Source organism: Manis javanica, chromosome 5 (assembly GCF_040802235.1).
Source record: "Manis javanica isolate MJ-LG chromosome 5, MJ_LKY, whole genome shotgun sequence".
NCBI lineage: Eukaryota > Metazoa > Chordata > Mammalia > Pholidota > Manidae > Manis > Manis javanica.
The window spans coordinates 161,357,673-161,375,087 of NC_133160.1; positions in this window are offsets into that span (position 1 = coordinate 161,357,673).

Sequence of the window (17,415 nt, forward strand, 5' to 3'; positions counted from 1 at the left end):
AACAGGAAGGTCAATGTTGGGTGGGAGGATGGAGGGAGGAGGCATGTGGATCGGCTGTGCATTAAGAACCACATCCCCTATTTTTATTTTTATTGCCTATATCATTTTTGGCGTCATATCCAAGAAATCATTGCCAAATCCAATGTCATGAAGCTTTTGCCCTATGTTTTCTTCTAAGACTTTATAGCTGTAGCTCTTACATTTAGATTTTTGATCCATTTTTAAGTTAATTTTTGTGTACAGTGTGAGGTATTCCATATTATTTCCAATTCCATGTAAAATATTTTAAAAATGAGTCAAAATTGTCATAAAAATTGTTCTAATTTTTGACCTTTAGAATGCTTACTTATTTTTGCTTTTATAATATTATTAGAAAGAACCTCAAGCATTTCCTGAATTTTGGTGTTCCCTGACATCTGAGCTTCTGATGGGAAATTATGTGGTTCAGGTGAAGAAAGCAGGAGCAGAGAACAGGAAGGTCAACGCTGGGTGGGAGGATGGAGGGAGGAGGCATGTGGATCGGCTGCGCGTCAAGAACCACGTCCCCTCCCCTCCCTCAGCTTCCTCCTTTAGGCAGCTCGTCTGTCCCTGATTTACAGGTGGCCTACAGAATTCTTCTCCCATGAGAATGATTTTATTCTCCCATGATCATTTAGTGGCCGCAGGCCAGGCCATTGGTCCTCTGGATGGTGCCAGCGGTCTTGTTGAGCCCAGAGGACCAGGGCCACTCAGTAGCAGTCACCCTTCGAGCACTGCGTGATAGGAAATGGCATCTATTATTTAACCTACTATCTAGGGTAATGATTTTTCTCTAGGACATGTCCCAATCAGAGTACTTAAGGAAGGCCACTTGTAACCACTTGCCATTCTCTGATTGATTTGAAAAGTGAAAAAAAATTGCTTATTGCCGACTTTCTCTATAAAAGGAGGTCAGTGGAGGAATCATAAACTATTGGACTTTTGGAGCTGGAAGGACCTTTGAGATATCACCGAGGTCAGTGTTTTTCAAACTTTGTAAACCACTGGATTTTTTCTTGATCCCAGTGCAATCAATCTCATGATCAATCCCAGTAAATAAATAAAATGAAAAAATCATATGCTTCATCTCCCTTCCTTCTTCTGAGGCAGCCTCTCTCTAGTCCAACACATGCAGACTGAGTCCCAGAGAAAGGAACTGATGGTCTCAAAGTCCCCAGTCCGTGATTGATGGGAATGGGGCCAGAGCTCATGTTTCCCAATTCTTAGATTAGGGCTCCTTAAACCAGGCAACACAAGGCATGCAGTTCTGTGGAGTTTTGTTCTTCCAATGCATAGATGAGAAGGAAAAAGTAGCAGATTAATCTGGTACCTTGAGGACTTCCTTCTAACTCAGTAGGGAGTATGACTTACCTAAGGGCCCTGGTCAGGGTTGTGAGGAGGCCTCCTGGGGCTGTCCATGGGTGCCTCAGGAGTCAAGAAAAGGCACCTCCAAGGACGGAGGATGAAAAACACTAGGAAGACAATGCCTATTGGCCTGAACCAGAGACATGTACTTGCGGATGGAACATTGCATTCATCATAGTCTCCACTAGAATTTCTTTTGCAAAAGGCAGGGGCTTCACAGGCTCCCTTCTGTGAGGTCTGAGAGTGAGCTGGCTAGTACGGAGCCCTGGTTCTCCTGGCTGGGAGAAGCCACCCTCTGCAGCCTGCTTGGAGGTTGATGGTGTGGTGTGGTGAAGGCAACCACCTTCACCACAGTGTGAAGGTGCAGTGTGGTGGGAGGGAAGGCAGAGAGGGAACAGTTCCTGAGTCTCTGTGATGATTGACAGACTCTGGGCAAAAAAAAAAGAACCCTTTGGGCTGAATTTAGGAAGAGTTGGGGGCATTTAGTGCTGGAGAAGAGAATTTTAGGAGTCATTGTCAGAGAGAATTTTTCTGGTTTCCTGCTAGATGAGGGAGAGAGATAGCATGGGGAGAGGGACTGACTGTAAGAAAACTCTGTCCAAAAGACACTGAAAATATTTTGCTGTGCATGGAGAATGCATTGTGCTTCTTTGTCATTTTCTTGAGTCTGAGTAAAGCTTTTGAATTGGTTTAGAGCACTTTTTTGGATTGATGGGCTCTGATTCTTTGCAACAAAGAAATTACAACATGCATGCATGGATTTTAATTCTGTTTGGAAGACTTACGCATAGTGATCAGGAGACAGGAAGGTAGCTAGGGCAGGAGGTCTTGGCTCTATTCTGATGGAAATAGTAAGTGACTAGAAGCCCATAAAACTTGGGTGGTAGGAGGCTTGTGGTCATCTGCCCCTACTCACAATTGACATCTGAGTGACGAATGTGTTAAGACACAGCTAGAAGTTTCTTTGCAGGTTTCTTATTGTCAACCTGTTGGGGTTCTCTCAATACCCAATGTTGAGCTTTCTCTGGAAACCAGAATCCTAGTTTTTCACACACTCTGCTTATATCAGAATGTAAAGTTGCTGCAAGCCAGCCTCTGTTCTGGTTTTTCCATTCCTATACAGGTCCAGTTATTAAGTATTTAGAATATCATCCCTGATTTATCCTGCACTCCCAAGTATGCCTGGCAAAAAAAAAAAATCTATCTCATGGTGAACATATGAGACTAGCATCATGTTGCAAAAGATGTTTAAATCTTGACAGTTGGAGTGCTGTGTGTGTGGAGGGAAGTGTGAGTGGGAGGTAAGGGCTGGTTAAACTGGCAGACTAGATTTGTAGGAAGACTGCAGGCCACATGTCTAGGTTTAGTCCCTTTAGTCTTGCCTAGCAGGTTGTAGTTGCGAGATCTAGTCACCAAATGAAATTCTGAGTGTCTTAGTGGCCCCACTAAGTGATAAATATTATGAACATTTGTTGCATTCATCATGTTTTTTTTTCCTTGTCTCTTTTGTGCTTGAAACTATCTTAGAGATGGTAGAAGATTGAATTGCATATAGTGGGTACTCAGACAAGTTAACCAGATTTGTGAATTGAGTTTTCCTTAAGGGAGTTACCTTTTGGATTAGTCAGGATTCTTGATTGCAAGTGACAGAAATTCTACTGGAACTGGTTTAGGTAAAAGGGCAGTTTATTCTTTTGGGTAGATGGGAAGGGAGAGGTAAAATTTGGGATAATTGAAGCCAGTGACCCTCTTTCTTTAGGTCTGACTCCTTTCTGAAGGTCAGCATCACTGTCCTTACTGCATCCAGCTTCCTTAGGAGAGAGGGAGAAACAATTAGTAGCGTCCAGACTCAAATCTTCATAGGGTAGCTGAAGAAGAAAGGACACTTATCTCAACTCCAATTTAAGAAAAGCTGGGTATGAATTCTGTTTGGCCAGGCATGAGTCATGTGATTTCGTGCTTGGACTATTTACTATTCTAATCAGGTTTAGGTATTAAGATGGGTTCAAGATGGATCCAACACCCACCTCTGTGGCCAGAGGGTCAGGCTACTGTGACCCTCTGATCAGAAGGGTTGGAATTCGAGGGAGACAGTTGTAAGTACTTGCTTATGTCCTCTCTCCCTCTTCCCTCCCTCCCCCCTCCCTTCTTTCCTCCCCTCTCTCTCCCTCTTTCTTTCCCTTTCATTTGTCTTCAGGACTGGCTCTACAAGTAGGCTCTAAGCCTTAAGCATGACTCCCAGAAGCATCTGGATAACTGACCTTTGTTTTGGTTCCACAGCAAGTGTAACGTCTGGACCAGGGTGCATTAGCCTGCGGAGGCTGAGGGTGATTAATGACCTTGGCTGTGTTCGACCCTCCAGTTTTGTACCATATTTCCAATCATATGGTGTATTGCATGACTCTAAGATTGATCAGGTGCCCCTGCTCCAGGTGCTGTGGTCTCCAGGAGACTTCCAGAACTGCTCCAGGATAGGACAGGGGCAGCTGAGCTGTCAGAAAGTCAGACTTTAGCAGTTGTTCAAATCTAAAATTCAAAACATGTGGAAAGTGTTTCAGGAAGTGTGATTCCTTTTCAAGGCTATTTTGCACAGCTGGAGTCTCCTGTGTACGATGCCCTACTAATTATGCGCTTTTTTGTTGTATTAAAGTGGTAATTTTCCAGATTATCTTAGTGACTTCCTCATCTGATAGAAGGGGATCTGAGTGTCACCCCTCTATTGCTTGAATTATTTCAAACTCCAGTCCTGTGTGGTCCTTTGGGTCATCAAAGGAAGCAATAGAGACACAAAACCGTATTATTCTCAACACCTCAAAGGAACTCTTATTGAAGATTGCTACTATCCATGGCTGGTACAGACACATGAAACCGTATCATTTATCTTCTTTTATTAGGAATGTATTGGCAGAATAACGTACTGGTTAAAAATACGGTTCCTGCAATCATTCCTAGGTTTGAATCATGGTTTGGCCACTCATTGTCTGTGTGACTTTGGGGACACAGCCCTTGATAAAGTGGGAGAAATAATAGTCCCGTCTCATAGAATTGTGAAGATTCTGGGAGTCAATACACAGAAAGCACTTAGCATAGCACATGGTGGTTAGTAAGTACTCAGTTCACACTGGCGTTTATTTTTAATAAGCCTATCTTATGCTACTCATACAGAGGATGGATGTTAATCTTTATGTGTTTAATAAAACTTTGGAAAATGGATCATTACTTAATAAACAGCATGTATTTATGAGGTTGAATCTGTCAAAACCTGGGGTTTATGTAGGAGAAATAAAAATGCAGCTTTTGGTAGTGAAAAGGTGAGGAATCACTATTCCATAATATAAAGCAGAGGTTGACAACTGTGGCCCACAGATGAATGTGGCCTCCAGAGAAGTTTGATGTGGACAATGTTTGTGTTGGTTAAGCCTGGCTTAGCTGTTAATGGTCAAGAAGCACAATATTTCACATAAAAAAATTAACATCAGTTTTTTGCTTGTGTTGACATAATAGTGGTCCACAAAGATGTCCATGTCCTACTTCTAGGAATCTGTGAATGTATTTGTTTACATGCAAAGGGAAAGTAAGGTTGTGGATGGAATTAGGGTTGTTATTCATCTGACCTTAAAATAGGGAGATTATTTTGGATTGTTTGGGTGGGGTCAACGTCATCACAAGGGTCCTTATAAATGGCGGAAGAAAGTCACAGGGAAGTGTGGTTATGGAAGGATGTTGGAGAGACACAACACTGCTGGCTCTGAAGATGGAGAAAGAGGCCATGAGCCAAGGCATGTAGGTCTCTAGAAGTTGGAAGAGGCAAGAAAAGATTATGCCCTAGAATCTCCAGGGAGGAACACAGCCCTGCTCACACCTTGATTTTAGCCCAGTGAGGCTTGTGTTGGACTTCTGACATCCAACACTATAAGACAATGCCGTTGTATTGTTTAAGCCATTAAGTTTGTAGTAGTTTGATACAGGAACAATGAAAAAATGAATACACTGCCATATCCCCATAGGATAAAACTATTTTTGCCTGTTACTAGTCTTCATGTTTTGAATGTCATTCTTTTGAGGAGTTTGATAATCCAGGAAAAACTGCTAAGCTTAACAGAGCAACAGGAGCTCCTGGCTCCCTCCTGGACATTGGAGGTCAGTAACAATGCTTGCTGCCTTTGATGTCAGGCATATGTGTTGACATCTGTAAAGGACTTTCAGCTACACAAGAGAATAGTACTTTCAATATTTTAAAAAGTAGTAAGTGATAATAATTATGTGGAATGTTGTATTTCCTGCTGTTGGGATTTTTGCACTAGATTTTCACATGGTTTGGAAGAGTTAAGCATTTTTATCAAAGACAGACTGCTTGGCTGGATGGGGAATTTCCAGTGGGGGAAGGTCTTGTCTGGTGTGGTTTCATTTGTCTGTGCATAAATGACATGAAGACCCTTGGAGAAAACTAAGGCTGAGAGAGGCAGGAAGAAACAGAATTCTTCCAAAGAGACCCTGGTGCAAGGGGCAAGGGCCATTGGAGCAGACCTGATTGGGACCCAGATGGGCATCAGAAACATGGGAGGGCATGATCCTATGGGCAGAGCTGCAACCAGGGTATCTTTGGGAATAAGATTCTGTCACTAGTTCCAATGTGTGGGTTTTTTTCCCCACACACCACAAAACAGGGAATCCACACCTGCTGGGTGTCCTACAGTTCAACTCAATTCTGACATTATCTATCACAGGTTGAGGACGCAGTCCTACAAGACTCCCTCCCATCCTCACCTATCATCCCCACTTCAGATGCCAATTGCAAGTCCAGGTTGTCACCTGTGCTTCTGACCAGTTGGCTATAGCTGGGAGTGTAGGTAAAATTGCAATGTTTCTGGAACCTTTCGCCTGGCCTTAGAGCATCTCCATATCAATAGGTGTTTCCACGGGGTGGAGAGAAGCAGTCCATCTCCATATCAATAGCTCAGTACAAGGGCAAGTGAGGGCATATCTGGACCTGAGAGGTTGGGTGGTGTTCCTTCTTCTGTAGCCAGGTTGTGAGAGACATGGGAGAGCAGAAGTAGACTACTGCTTGTAAGCAATAAATGGGTTTCTCCCACTTTATTTCTCCCTTTGACTGATTTTGGTTTCAAAGGTATGTTGCCCTGGGGTTTTCCCCCTGGAGTTACAGGGAGGTTCCCACAACTCCATCCTTGGGTTTGATCGATTTGCTAGAGCAGCTCACAGAATTCAGAAAAACATTTTACTTACTAGATTACAGGTTTATTATAAAGGGATATGTAAGTCTGAGGAGAGGAAATCGCAGGGCAAAATACCTCTAAAAACTGAAATCAGTCAAAGGGAGAAATAAAGTTTAAAACCGTTTATTGCTTACAAACTGCAATTCAGCACCATCTCCCCTGTTTGGGAAGAAGCCAGCAAGCAAGCCCCTCCCCTTAACCTGTCAGGTTCAGATGCGCCCTCGGTTGCCCAGGTAATTATCCATTGACATGGAGATGAACTTCTCTCCACCCCTGAGGATATGCAAATGCATCAAAGCCAGGCGAGATATTCTGGAAATGTTACAATTTTACCCACAGGATATCACCCAGGAACAACCACATGGAAGAGACACATAGGACGAGGGTATGGGGAAAGGGTATGGAACTTCCATTCTTCCCAAATCTCCATGTGTTCACCCACTCAAAAGCTCTCTAAATCACAACTTTTTGGGTTTTCATTGAGGCTTCATTACATGGGTGTGGTTGGTTGTCATTGACCACTGGTGATGAGACGCAGCCTGCAGCCCGCCTCCTTTTCCAGAGGTCATGGAGGTGGGGCTGAAAGATCTAAACTTCTAATCACACAGGTGGTTCCCCTGGCAATTGGCCCTCATCCTTAGGTAAGTCCAAAGATTAACTTGTTGACCTAACAAAAGACACCTTTATGGCTCTTATCATGCAGGACATGCCAAGGGTTTGAGGAGCTCTGTATCAGTAGGCCAAGACCAAGTGTATATGTCTTACTGTAAATCACAAAGTCACAGGAAGATTTAAGAAAAGCCTCTTCCTCCTGGTGGATGCATCACTCCCCACTACAGAAGTCCTTTGAGGGAGTGGCTTCCAGAAACAGGCATGGCAGCCCTGTCTGTTAGGGTTTTTCAGAGTGATAAATAATACTCTCCTCCAGGTCTGGGACCAAGATCATTTGGGAAATGGATGCAGGGGTCAGAAAAAGTGGAGATAGCAATTCCATTTCTGGACATATGCCCAAGAGAATTGAAAGCAGTGACTGAAAAATTTGTGCACCTATATTCATAGCAGCATTATTCACAAATAGCCAAAAGGTGGAAGTAACCTAAATGTCCATTCACAGATGAATGGTTAAAGTAAATGTGTCAAATACACACAATAGAATATTATCCTGCCTTAAAAAGGAAGGACATTGTGACACATGTTTCAACATGGAAAAACCTTGCTATGTGCTAAGTGAAACAAGCCGGTCACTAAAGGACAAACAGCATCTGATTTCACTAATCCAAGGCACCCAGAATAGTTAAGTTCATAAAGGCAGAAAGTAGAACAATGGTTGCCAGGTGCTGGAGAAAGTGGGGGGATGGGGAGTGTTTAACAGAGTTTCATTTTAGGAAGATGACATAGTTCTGGAGATGGATGGTAGTGATGTCTGCACACCAGTGTGAGTGTACTTATTATGATATTGTGAATGTACTGTATGAATGTATAGATGATGTTGGCCCCCATCTCAGAATGAATGCAATTGTGACATATTCCACAATTTACCTTTCTGGATTCACTTATAATAGTTCATGTCCTCTCAAGTTTTTGTGTGTTCTCATACTCCTGTGAGATGTTGGTGAGTTGCACTGGGGCTTTGAGAGGGGCAGATCATCGAGTGGGGAAGGATGGGCCTGCCCCTGATGCTTCTCCTCTTTCTGATCCCCTGAGGCACCTTCCTCACCAGCAGCCCCTCCTTGGTCCTGGGTCTTATACACAAGTTCCAAGGATGGTAATGTTCAGAGGGTCCCTCTGAAGAGAGGTGTCACTGAATATATATATTTTTGCTGAGACTTAAAACTTGGGAACACTGAGCCCTTCAAATACAGAGTTGTATATAATAAATGCTTTGTTTACAACCAGATCCACAAGTTTGACATTCACTCCAAGGTGTGAAATGTGCCACTAAAAGGAATGTTTATGATTTGTCTTTGTATTTTAAAAGCATGTGACTTAAAATCCCTTCCTATCTCTCCAGCATTTGTACTATGAATTGAGCTTTTCCCGGATACAGCCCAGTCTCTTCCTTCAGCATGACAAATTTTGAATGCATTTTCTAGACACACATCTACACCAGCGTGATCTCCCAATGAAGTCTTAAAGCCAGCTTGACTGAGGAGGCCAGCTTAGCAACCTGGAAATTGCTTGAGCAGTGGTTTTCAGAGGTTTATTACGTAAGCCCAGGCTCAACTGCAATTTGTCTGGGTGGAGTGGGAGAAATCACACACACAACGGCCACTTGAAGCAGGGATCCTAACACAAACACTGTCTGCCCCTCTCCTTCCTTGTGGCTGGTAATCCACCAGGTAGAAATGAAAAAACTGTGGGGCTTGGTACTGCCTAAACAAAACACAAACAAAGCAAGCAAAAGTCTGATGATGATAACCTTTTGCAGAGGCAGAATTTACCTCAAATCTCTATGCAAAAAGAGGGCATTCTAGCTCCCCTAAAGGATGCTGCTGAGACGAGATTTGGCAAGTGAATCCACAGGCAGGGTTAATGCACCAGATTTATGCATGCTGTCAGTTTCTGAGCAATACAATTATTGCCATTTTTCTGCCTTGAGCTACTGCCTCCCAGTTTCTGGGAATAGGGCTCGAATATTTCCCACTTGGTGACATTTATTACCACCATCCCGTCATGGGAAAGCTCGCTCTTGTTCCTCTGTCCCCCCACTAACCACCATTGTTCTTGTATTTAAAAAGCGCCCTATTTCTGTTCCAATTATTGACACAAATGTGAAGCAGGTGACAAGGATGCATTTTCACAATATTGTACTGAGGTAGATTTCCACGTCTCAGGCAGCTGAGAAATCGCCCACGATTTCAGATTCCAGTAAGCATCTGGGCTGACGCAGGCTGGGAGCCCAGACATGTGATGCCTGCCTGTGGTGTAGATGGTCTGTGGAGGGACCCCACGGTAGATGGTTGATTCACGAATGTGCTGTGCCAGGGGCATTGCCCTGAGAATGCTGACTTGCTGAGGTGAAGGCCTCCTCTGCAGATGTGCACGTGTGTTTGGTCAAACTTCCCCCTCTGATCTTCTGTCCTGGCCTGACTCTGGCTCAGAATTGGTGGCTGTATGGCCCTTGTGTCCTCTTTTTTAGCTCCACAAGCTGAGCAAGCCACTCAGCGGGACTGTGCGCACGGATTTAACTCGTACAGCAGCGCTGCAAGTTACTTTTATTAACCCACTTGGCAGGGAGGCACTGGCTCTGAGAGTCATTGAGCTTCTTATATTAGGTCACAAAATGAGTCCATGACCAGCCAAGAGACTGGAACACAGATCTGTTGACTTCCAAGCCTGCATCTTCCGTATCATACCGTGCTGCCGCTCTTAAATCTAGCTGACCGTTTTCTAAAAGAGGTTTTGTCGTGCCCCAAATCAATGGGATTGCTGAAGCTGGACTAAACAGAAAACCATACTTCACGATGAATGCTGAAATGAAACAATGGGCTCCTTTCTGTAAACTCATTTCAAGTATTAAGTATTTAGTAAGTTAATTAAGGTGCATTTCACTTGCACTGCGGTCCGTGGCAGACATGCCTTCTAGGGTGCGGCCTTCCTGCTTGGTTGTGTTGCTTTGACTCTTTGTAGGTCCCCCTGCAGGTCCCTTCAAGTGGTATGTTTACACCGTTTTCCTTTGTAAGGGGGCATTCCCATGTATAACTGTTTTTATTTTTCCTGGCTTCAAAAATGGGAGAAGTGGGGAGATTTTTAGCTTATAAGACTTCATAAGAATTGATGACCAAGAAAGCTAAAAAAATCTGAAAATTTCAATTTTTCTGCTGGATTAATGAGCAACACAGCATCTGTGGGAAATGCAAGTGTCTGGGGAAGACTGGACGCGTAGGGGATTGAGCGGAGGGAGGCCGGCTACACCGCAGGATAAAATATAACATTCATGGCTCATAAAATTCTTCTATGAGCTATTTTCTGCTGAACTCTATCATTGTTTGTTGACATGTTCAGGAGCCTGGCCTGTGCCCATTCATTTACTTTATAACAGAAACATTGGATTAAGGTATAAGGAAAAAGTCATTCTGGTGAAAGGCTGAAAAGAGAAGGGGAGATTTGATCTGAAAAATGTTTGGGGGAAACATATAAACTACCATTTGCTCTGATTTTAGTTTTTATTTAAAAAATATTGCAGGAGATACTATGTCTTCAAAGAGTTGATTCTTAAATAGCATCATTTTATCAGAGAAGAGAGAATTATGTAAAATCAGAACTGAAACATAAGCTAATGAGAGTCTGATGGTTCAAGTGAAAGCCGAGAAATGTGCCTTCTAAGCTAAGAGAACTTATGTAAGGGGTTCCCCATATATATACCCTAATCCCCTTGGTGGGCTCAGCTCTTCTGAATGGGTGCACGGAGGTGGGATCTTAATCAATGCAGCAAGCTGTTAAGTCAAGCCAGTTTTTGAACACCCCAGAAGCTCCCTGTGTCTGTTTCCAGAATTGTCCTTCTTGGGATGATGGCAGTGGATGGAATAAAGCAGGTGCCGTGTGCTGGGCTCACAGACATTTAATTTATTGACACTCACCGCAGCCTTGTCAATGGAAGAGGCATTGCACAGCCTAAGAAGTTCTCAGAGTCATGGACCTAGGCGTAATGCCTGTTACTTGTAATCAAGTTTATCTCCTCCCGATCCCATCCTCTGCCCTGCACGCGCCCTCCCAGACTTCTTCCAACACTCTTTCCTAAGGTGCAGCTAATTGAGCCAAATGTTGCAGTAATGTTCACTTTCCTTCTTTTGTCTGTTTTTTTTTTTAAATCATAAACTGGGGAGGGGTGTGATTACCCAGGCAGCTGGCCGTGTTGCCTGTGCTTCTTCTGTGTCACCTTGACGCTCTGCACAGGTTGTTCAATCCTCTGTGGAGTGTTGTTTCTGTTTCTTTTCATTATTCCCAGGATGATTGGCCACTGGACAGAGGGGTCCAAGAAGACTGGTTTGAGCAAGACCAAGTTCTATTTGTCCCTTATGATCTGGGGTTCATACACCCTACGTAGGGACAACATGCTCTCTGTGTCATTTTCATGCCCCTGCCAGCATCATGCAGCCTGGGCTCTTGAGATTCTCTGTATGACCGAATTTTCCCCTTGACTGGCATCTCCCTCTTGCTCTTGGGTCCCAGCAATTTTTCATTTCCTATTTACTCCCCTCAGTCAATTGCTGTCCATTCACCGAGGTCATGGGGTGACATTTAATTCAGATTTGTTACCTAGCACCTAGCTCAGTGGCTGGCATATGGCAGCAGTTGGTAAATATTTGTTGAATTTTGTGCGCAATAATCAGTTCTTCCCTTTACCTTTCCGAGACCTAAGTAGCCAATATATCAAGCCACAAAAATTTGTTAAGCATTGTAGTATTAGTTTGGGCTGCCACAACAAAACACAGGCTGGGTGACTTAAAAAACAGAAATTTATTTTCTCACAGTTTTAGAGGCTTTAAGTCCAAAATCAAGGCATTTGGTTTCCTTGGAGGATTTTCTTCCTGAATTGCAATTGGCAACCTTCTTGCTGTGTTCTCATATGGTCACCCCTGGTGTCACTTTTTCTGTTCAAATTTCCTCTTGTTATGACACCAGCCACACTGCATCAGAGTCCACCGCATGGTCTCCTCTTAACTTAATCATCTCTTCAAAGATCCACTCTCCACATGCAGTCACATTCTGAGGTAGAGGGGATTAGAACTTCAACCTATGAATTTTTGGGGACATGATTCAGTCCATAACAAGCACCTACTGTTTGTCAGGACCTGTAAGCCCTGACTGTTAAAGAAAGGGTGATTTTCAAAATTCTTGGCAACTTCTATAGCTTGGATACTGAGCAGTCAGGACTGACCTCACTGATCAGAGAGGATGCCTGTCAAGTAATTGGTACATATGTGTGCACACTGGCTTGGGGTTCACCCCACACATGCCATTGCATGGTCCTAGGCCTCATGCAACTTGTAGTTGAGTAGGAGACCTAAGAGTGAATGAGTAATTCTGAGCGGAGTATCGGGAGGACTGAGTCAGGCTGCTATGGAGGTATAACCTTTTGAGCGTTTGTGAGGGGCAGGGAAATGAGAAAGTGCTTCCACTTCTGGCCAAAGTTTTCATCCCTGAGGCCTCCTACACCAGCACAGGCATTATCTCCCCTTTTCTCTAGAAGGATGAGATTGTAAATCTGGTTTCTTCCTGCTCACGGTACCCTTATGATGCTTACCCCTTCTATCTGTCTTTCAGCTGAAGAGTAACAGCTACTACCTGAAAAGATAAAATTCAGAGGTTGCCTTGTGTTTCATGGAATGGTGTGGGAAATTAATAATTAAATGAAAGATTGGGGGGTAGAAAGGTAGAATAAGATAAGGGGATAGGAATGATAGGACCAAAGTAACAAAAGTACAGGAGACCTTCTGTTAGGAAGCACCAGTGAGGGCTTAGTAATCATAACAGCTGCTGACACACCGCCCCTCTACCTCAAGTCACCATTTATTACCCACAGACTCTATGACGGGAACTGCTCTGCACATTGGGAAGAGGCAGCATGTAGCAGAGAAGGCGGTTGTTTTTGCGGTGTTCATCGTCTAGTGAGCTGACTTCTTTTGACTGTTGTGGATGCTGCCTTCTGTCACCCAGATCCCCCATTAGGACTAAGGCCCTTCTTCCGCCAGCTGTGGGCCAGTGTTTACAGCTACCTGTTCACAGGAATTGTCCTTGGGTACAGAGCCCTGCCTCACCTAGAGTCATTCCCCCTCCTGGGCAGCCTTCGTCCAGTGACTAGTAGACGAGGGGTACGAAGGACCAGCCCTTTGCTTTCATTCTGGATACCTCTGACAGGCTCTTCCCGCTCTTGAGCTCCCCACGGTGCAATGGGTCCCCTGTCCAGTCCTTCATCTCCTCCTACCCTGCAGGCGTTCACTTTGAGTAGCACCCTCTAAAATCCCTTCCTGCACACAGTCTCCATCTTGGAGTCTTAGATGGATAATCTGACCTAAGACACACATATTAAAAAAAAAACCCAACCACAGTTTATGATGCTATGATATTTTATTATACCCACTTTATGCATTAGGAAATTAAGGCCTAAAAAGGCTGAGTTACTTGCTCTAGGTAACAGCAAAAATGTGATGAGCTGGAGCACGAATCCATTTCTGCATGATCCCCTTAAACACGTAATCTTACAGTTGTCCTACCCTGTGGTCAGAGGCTGGCCCTAAGGGCTGAGCAAGCAGAGCTTTGAACCCGACGTCTCCCAACTCTCAGGAGTTAACCTGGATGTGCTCGTGGCCTCAGTAAGAATCAAGTCATTTACCATGGATCCTAAAAAAAAAGCCACTGTTCTTTTTTCTTAAAGCGTCTCTGCAAATGTAGCATATTGATTTCAGAAAGACCAGCTAAGCCAATTTTTTAAAAACTATGAAAATATAGATTTTGTTAAAAACTCGCATCTGTATAGCCATCTTGATTTCTCATTATTGTGTTCTAACTGCTGACCCTCATCAAAGAAGACCAAATGTTAACAAAGTACAGGAAGGAGTGATATTTTGAAATATTTTATCTTCATGAGGCTGAATTCTCTAACCGAAGCATTGAGGAATTCTTAAATCTTACTCTGTATGTGTGTATTTAACAGCCAACAACATATTTTTCTGTTCGTTATCTCACATGACAGTCACATAAAATCTGGCAGGCAGGTAACCCTACTTACAGATGAGAAAACTGGGACTTCGAGGTATGCGAGGTCCCAGCTAGAGAGAAGCCTGAAGCCCAGTGCACCTATCTTTCACCTCCTAACTGCTGTAGCCACTGGTCGACAATGGATCTTTATTCGGTACTTGTCAGTAGATTTGAAAGTAAACCTGATTTTCATTCTCTGTCTCTCATCTGAGCTAACAATAAGAATTTCCACTAAATTGTCTAAACCTGAAACATTCTCAAATCTTTCACCTTCCTATGCACGACTTTGCTTCCTCCTCCATCTATCTCATATTCCATTTTTATTCTTGTACCAAAATATTTATCAGAACATTGTTACTATGTCCATATTATCATCAACTGTCACATAAACGAATCTTAATTTAACACATAGTTCCCTAACTGGTAAAGAAAAATCATCTCCTTTTCCTTTTTATTTTTCTGATGGCAAAGTAAAGCATATTCAATGTATTTATTGGCCATTTTTATTTCTTCTGTGAATTACCTGTTTGTAGATGTTGTCTTTTTTTCCACTGGTACATTTATCATTTGAAAATTTATTTGATTATTAATTGTCTCCCTGTGATATATATTGCAAACATTTTCTTTTTGTTTGTAATTTGTCTCTGAACTTTCCTTGGGTGTCTGGGTTGCACAGATGATCAATTTATGTTATAAAATGTGTCACTCTTTTTCTATTGTGGCTTCTGGATTTTGTTCTTAGGGAAGACTTCATGAATATAAGTTTTTAAAGTCCTCTATATTTTCTTCTAATACATTTATTATTTTCCTAAATATTATCTTTCATCTGTTTGGAACAGATTTTTATTTGTAATATACAGTGGGGCTGTATTGTCCCTCCATATGGCTCTCCAATTGTCTCAGGTAGTATTTCATATGTTCATCTTTTCTGTTTTGACTTAAAATTCCACTTTTGGTATATGCCAAATAGCCCAGTGTCCTGAAATGCAGTTTTCCTTCACTCTTTATACTGTTCCATCTACTTATTTACGTATTGTTTTGCTCTAAGAGTTAGCCTGGGTGTGCTCCAAGCATCAAGTCATTCGTTCTTTCCAGTCTCCTAATTATTGTGACTTTAGGACAAGTTATATAGGATGAGTCTCCCTCATTTTTTCTCTTTCAAAAATGTCTTATCTATTCCTTTTCTCTTTCAGATAACTTTTGGGATTATTTTGTCTGGTTTATAAGAAATATTTTTAGAATTTTTATTGGAATCACATCCAATTTATAGATAACTTGGGAGAGCTGACATTCCTTCAAGATTAAAGAAACATGATATCATTTTGTTGTTATAAGTGCAGATTATGTTTTATGGTCTGTCCCCTCCACATAGACCTTGCACATTTCTTGTTAATTTTCTTTTTCTTTTCATTTGATAGATTCTGTTGTTATTGTAAATGGCTTTTGTGCTGGATTGGAAAACTAAAAGCTATAATTCCCTGGCTTCTTTGCTGTTGGGTTTAGTAATGATTTATGTTCTGCCCATTAGATATGCTCTGGTGGAGGTGAGTTTGAAATGAGTTAAGTAGCAGTGAGGCAATGCCTCAGGTCATCATTTTGCTGGTGTGGATGGTGGCAGAGGCAGCTCTGTTTCTGGAGTCAGTAGCTTCCTAAGTCTGAAAATCCCTCTCTGGGTGGTGGTATAGTCCATGTGGACCTGTGGTCAGTGGCTTCCCAACTGGATGATTTCCTGAGGTGGTGACAGCTTTCTCAGTCCTGATAGAAGAATCATGATCCCTGAAAGTTGAGCCTAGGAGACCTGTTTCTCCTTTTGTAATAGGTGGAAATAAAGTCCTTGCTATAAAAAGCTGGAGAAGTTTCTATTGTCTGGCATTGAACCTTAAGTGAGACAGTATTCTTTGTGCTCATTCGTAGGTTATTGCCGATGCTGAGAATGTTTTACATGTTGATCTTGTGTCTGGTCATGTTACCAAAATCCTTTTACATATATACATATTTCTTTTTTTCCTAATCTGTTATGATAGTAAATTTCATTAATGTATTTTTTTCTAATGTTGCCCCATTCCTCAGATGTTCCCCAGTATTAAAAAAAATGACCAGATTTGACTTGCTAATATTTTATTTAAGATTTTTCTTTTCATGTTCATCATTAAGTTTGTCTGAGTGTGTGTGTGTGTGTGTGTGTGCTGTCCTTTTCAATCTGGTTTTAGTACTAGGAATTTGCTAGCCCAATAGAAGGAACTGAAAAACTTCTTAGTTTTTTCATGCTCTGAAATAGTTGATATGAGGTTTATTACTCTTCCTATAAAACAATTTTGTAAAATAGGCTTGATGCCTGTTTTAGTACTAAATCTTTGACTACATTTACAATTTCTTCTTCATTATTAACCTATTCAGTTTCGAAGTTCTTGCAGTAAAATTTGTTCATTTATTTATTCTTTAAAAAGTGAATTTATACATTTTTTAAGAAAAATGAAAAACATATTTCATCTAGATGAAAGTTGAAATTGTCCTTTTATAGTAGTAGCCAATGCATTGCCTACTGGGGTGCCAGGTGTAGCATTATGTACATTCAGATATAAGGCATTTAATCCATGAGGTAGGTACTGTCAAACCCATTTCACAGATGTGAAAACTGAGGCCCAGAGGACCGGTTTAGTAACTTGCCCAACAAGTGGTGGCACTGGGAGGCAAATGCAGGTAGTCCGGCTCCAGAATCTACCATTTTTTAATCCCTTCTGTACATGCAGTTCTGTCTGTTTTCTCTTTCCTAAGAATTTATTTTTGTCTTCCTGCTGAAAGATTTTTGTCTTCTTGCTAAAACATGACCGAACTTGCTAAAAGATTGCCCGTGTTGCTATTGCTGCTGTCATTTCTCCTTCAAAGGTCCAATTTTCATTTAATGATTGACAATTTTAAAAATTTACTATTTACTTACGGTTGATTTTACATTCCATTAATTTATGTGTTTGTATGTTAATGCCTTTATTCCCTTTTCTCTATATTTGTTTATCATTAAAAAACTTTTCAATAAAATACTTAATTAAACCTAATAAACACATCAAAGAGAGCTGTAAATACCACTGAGGCTGCATTT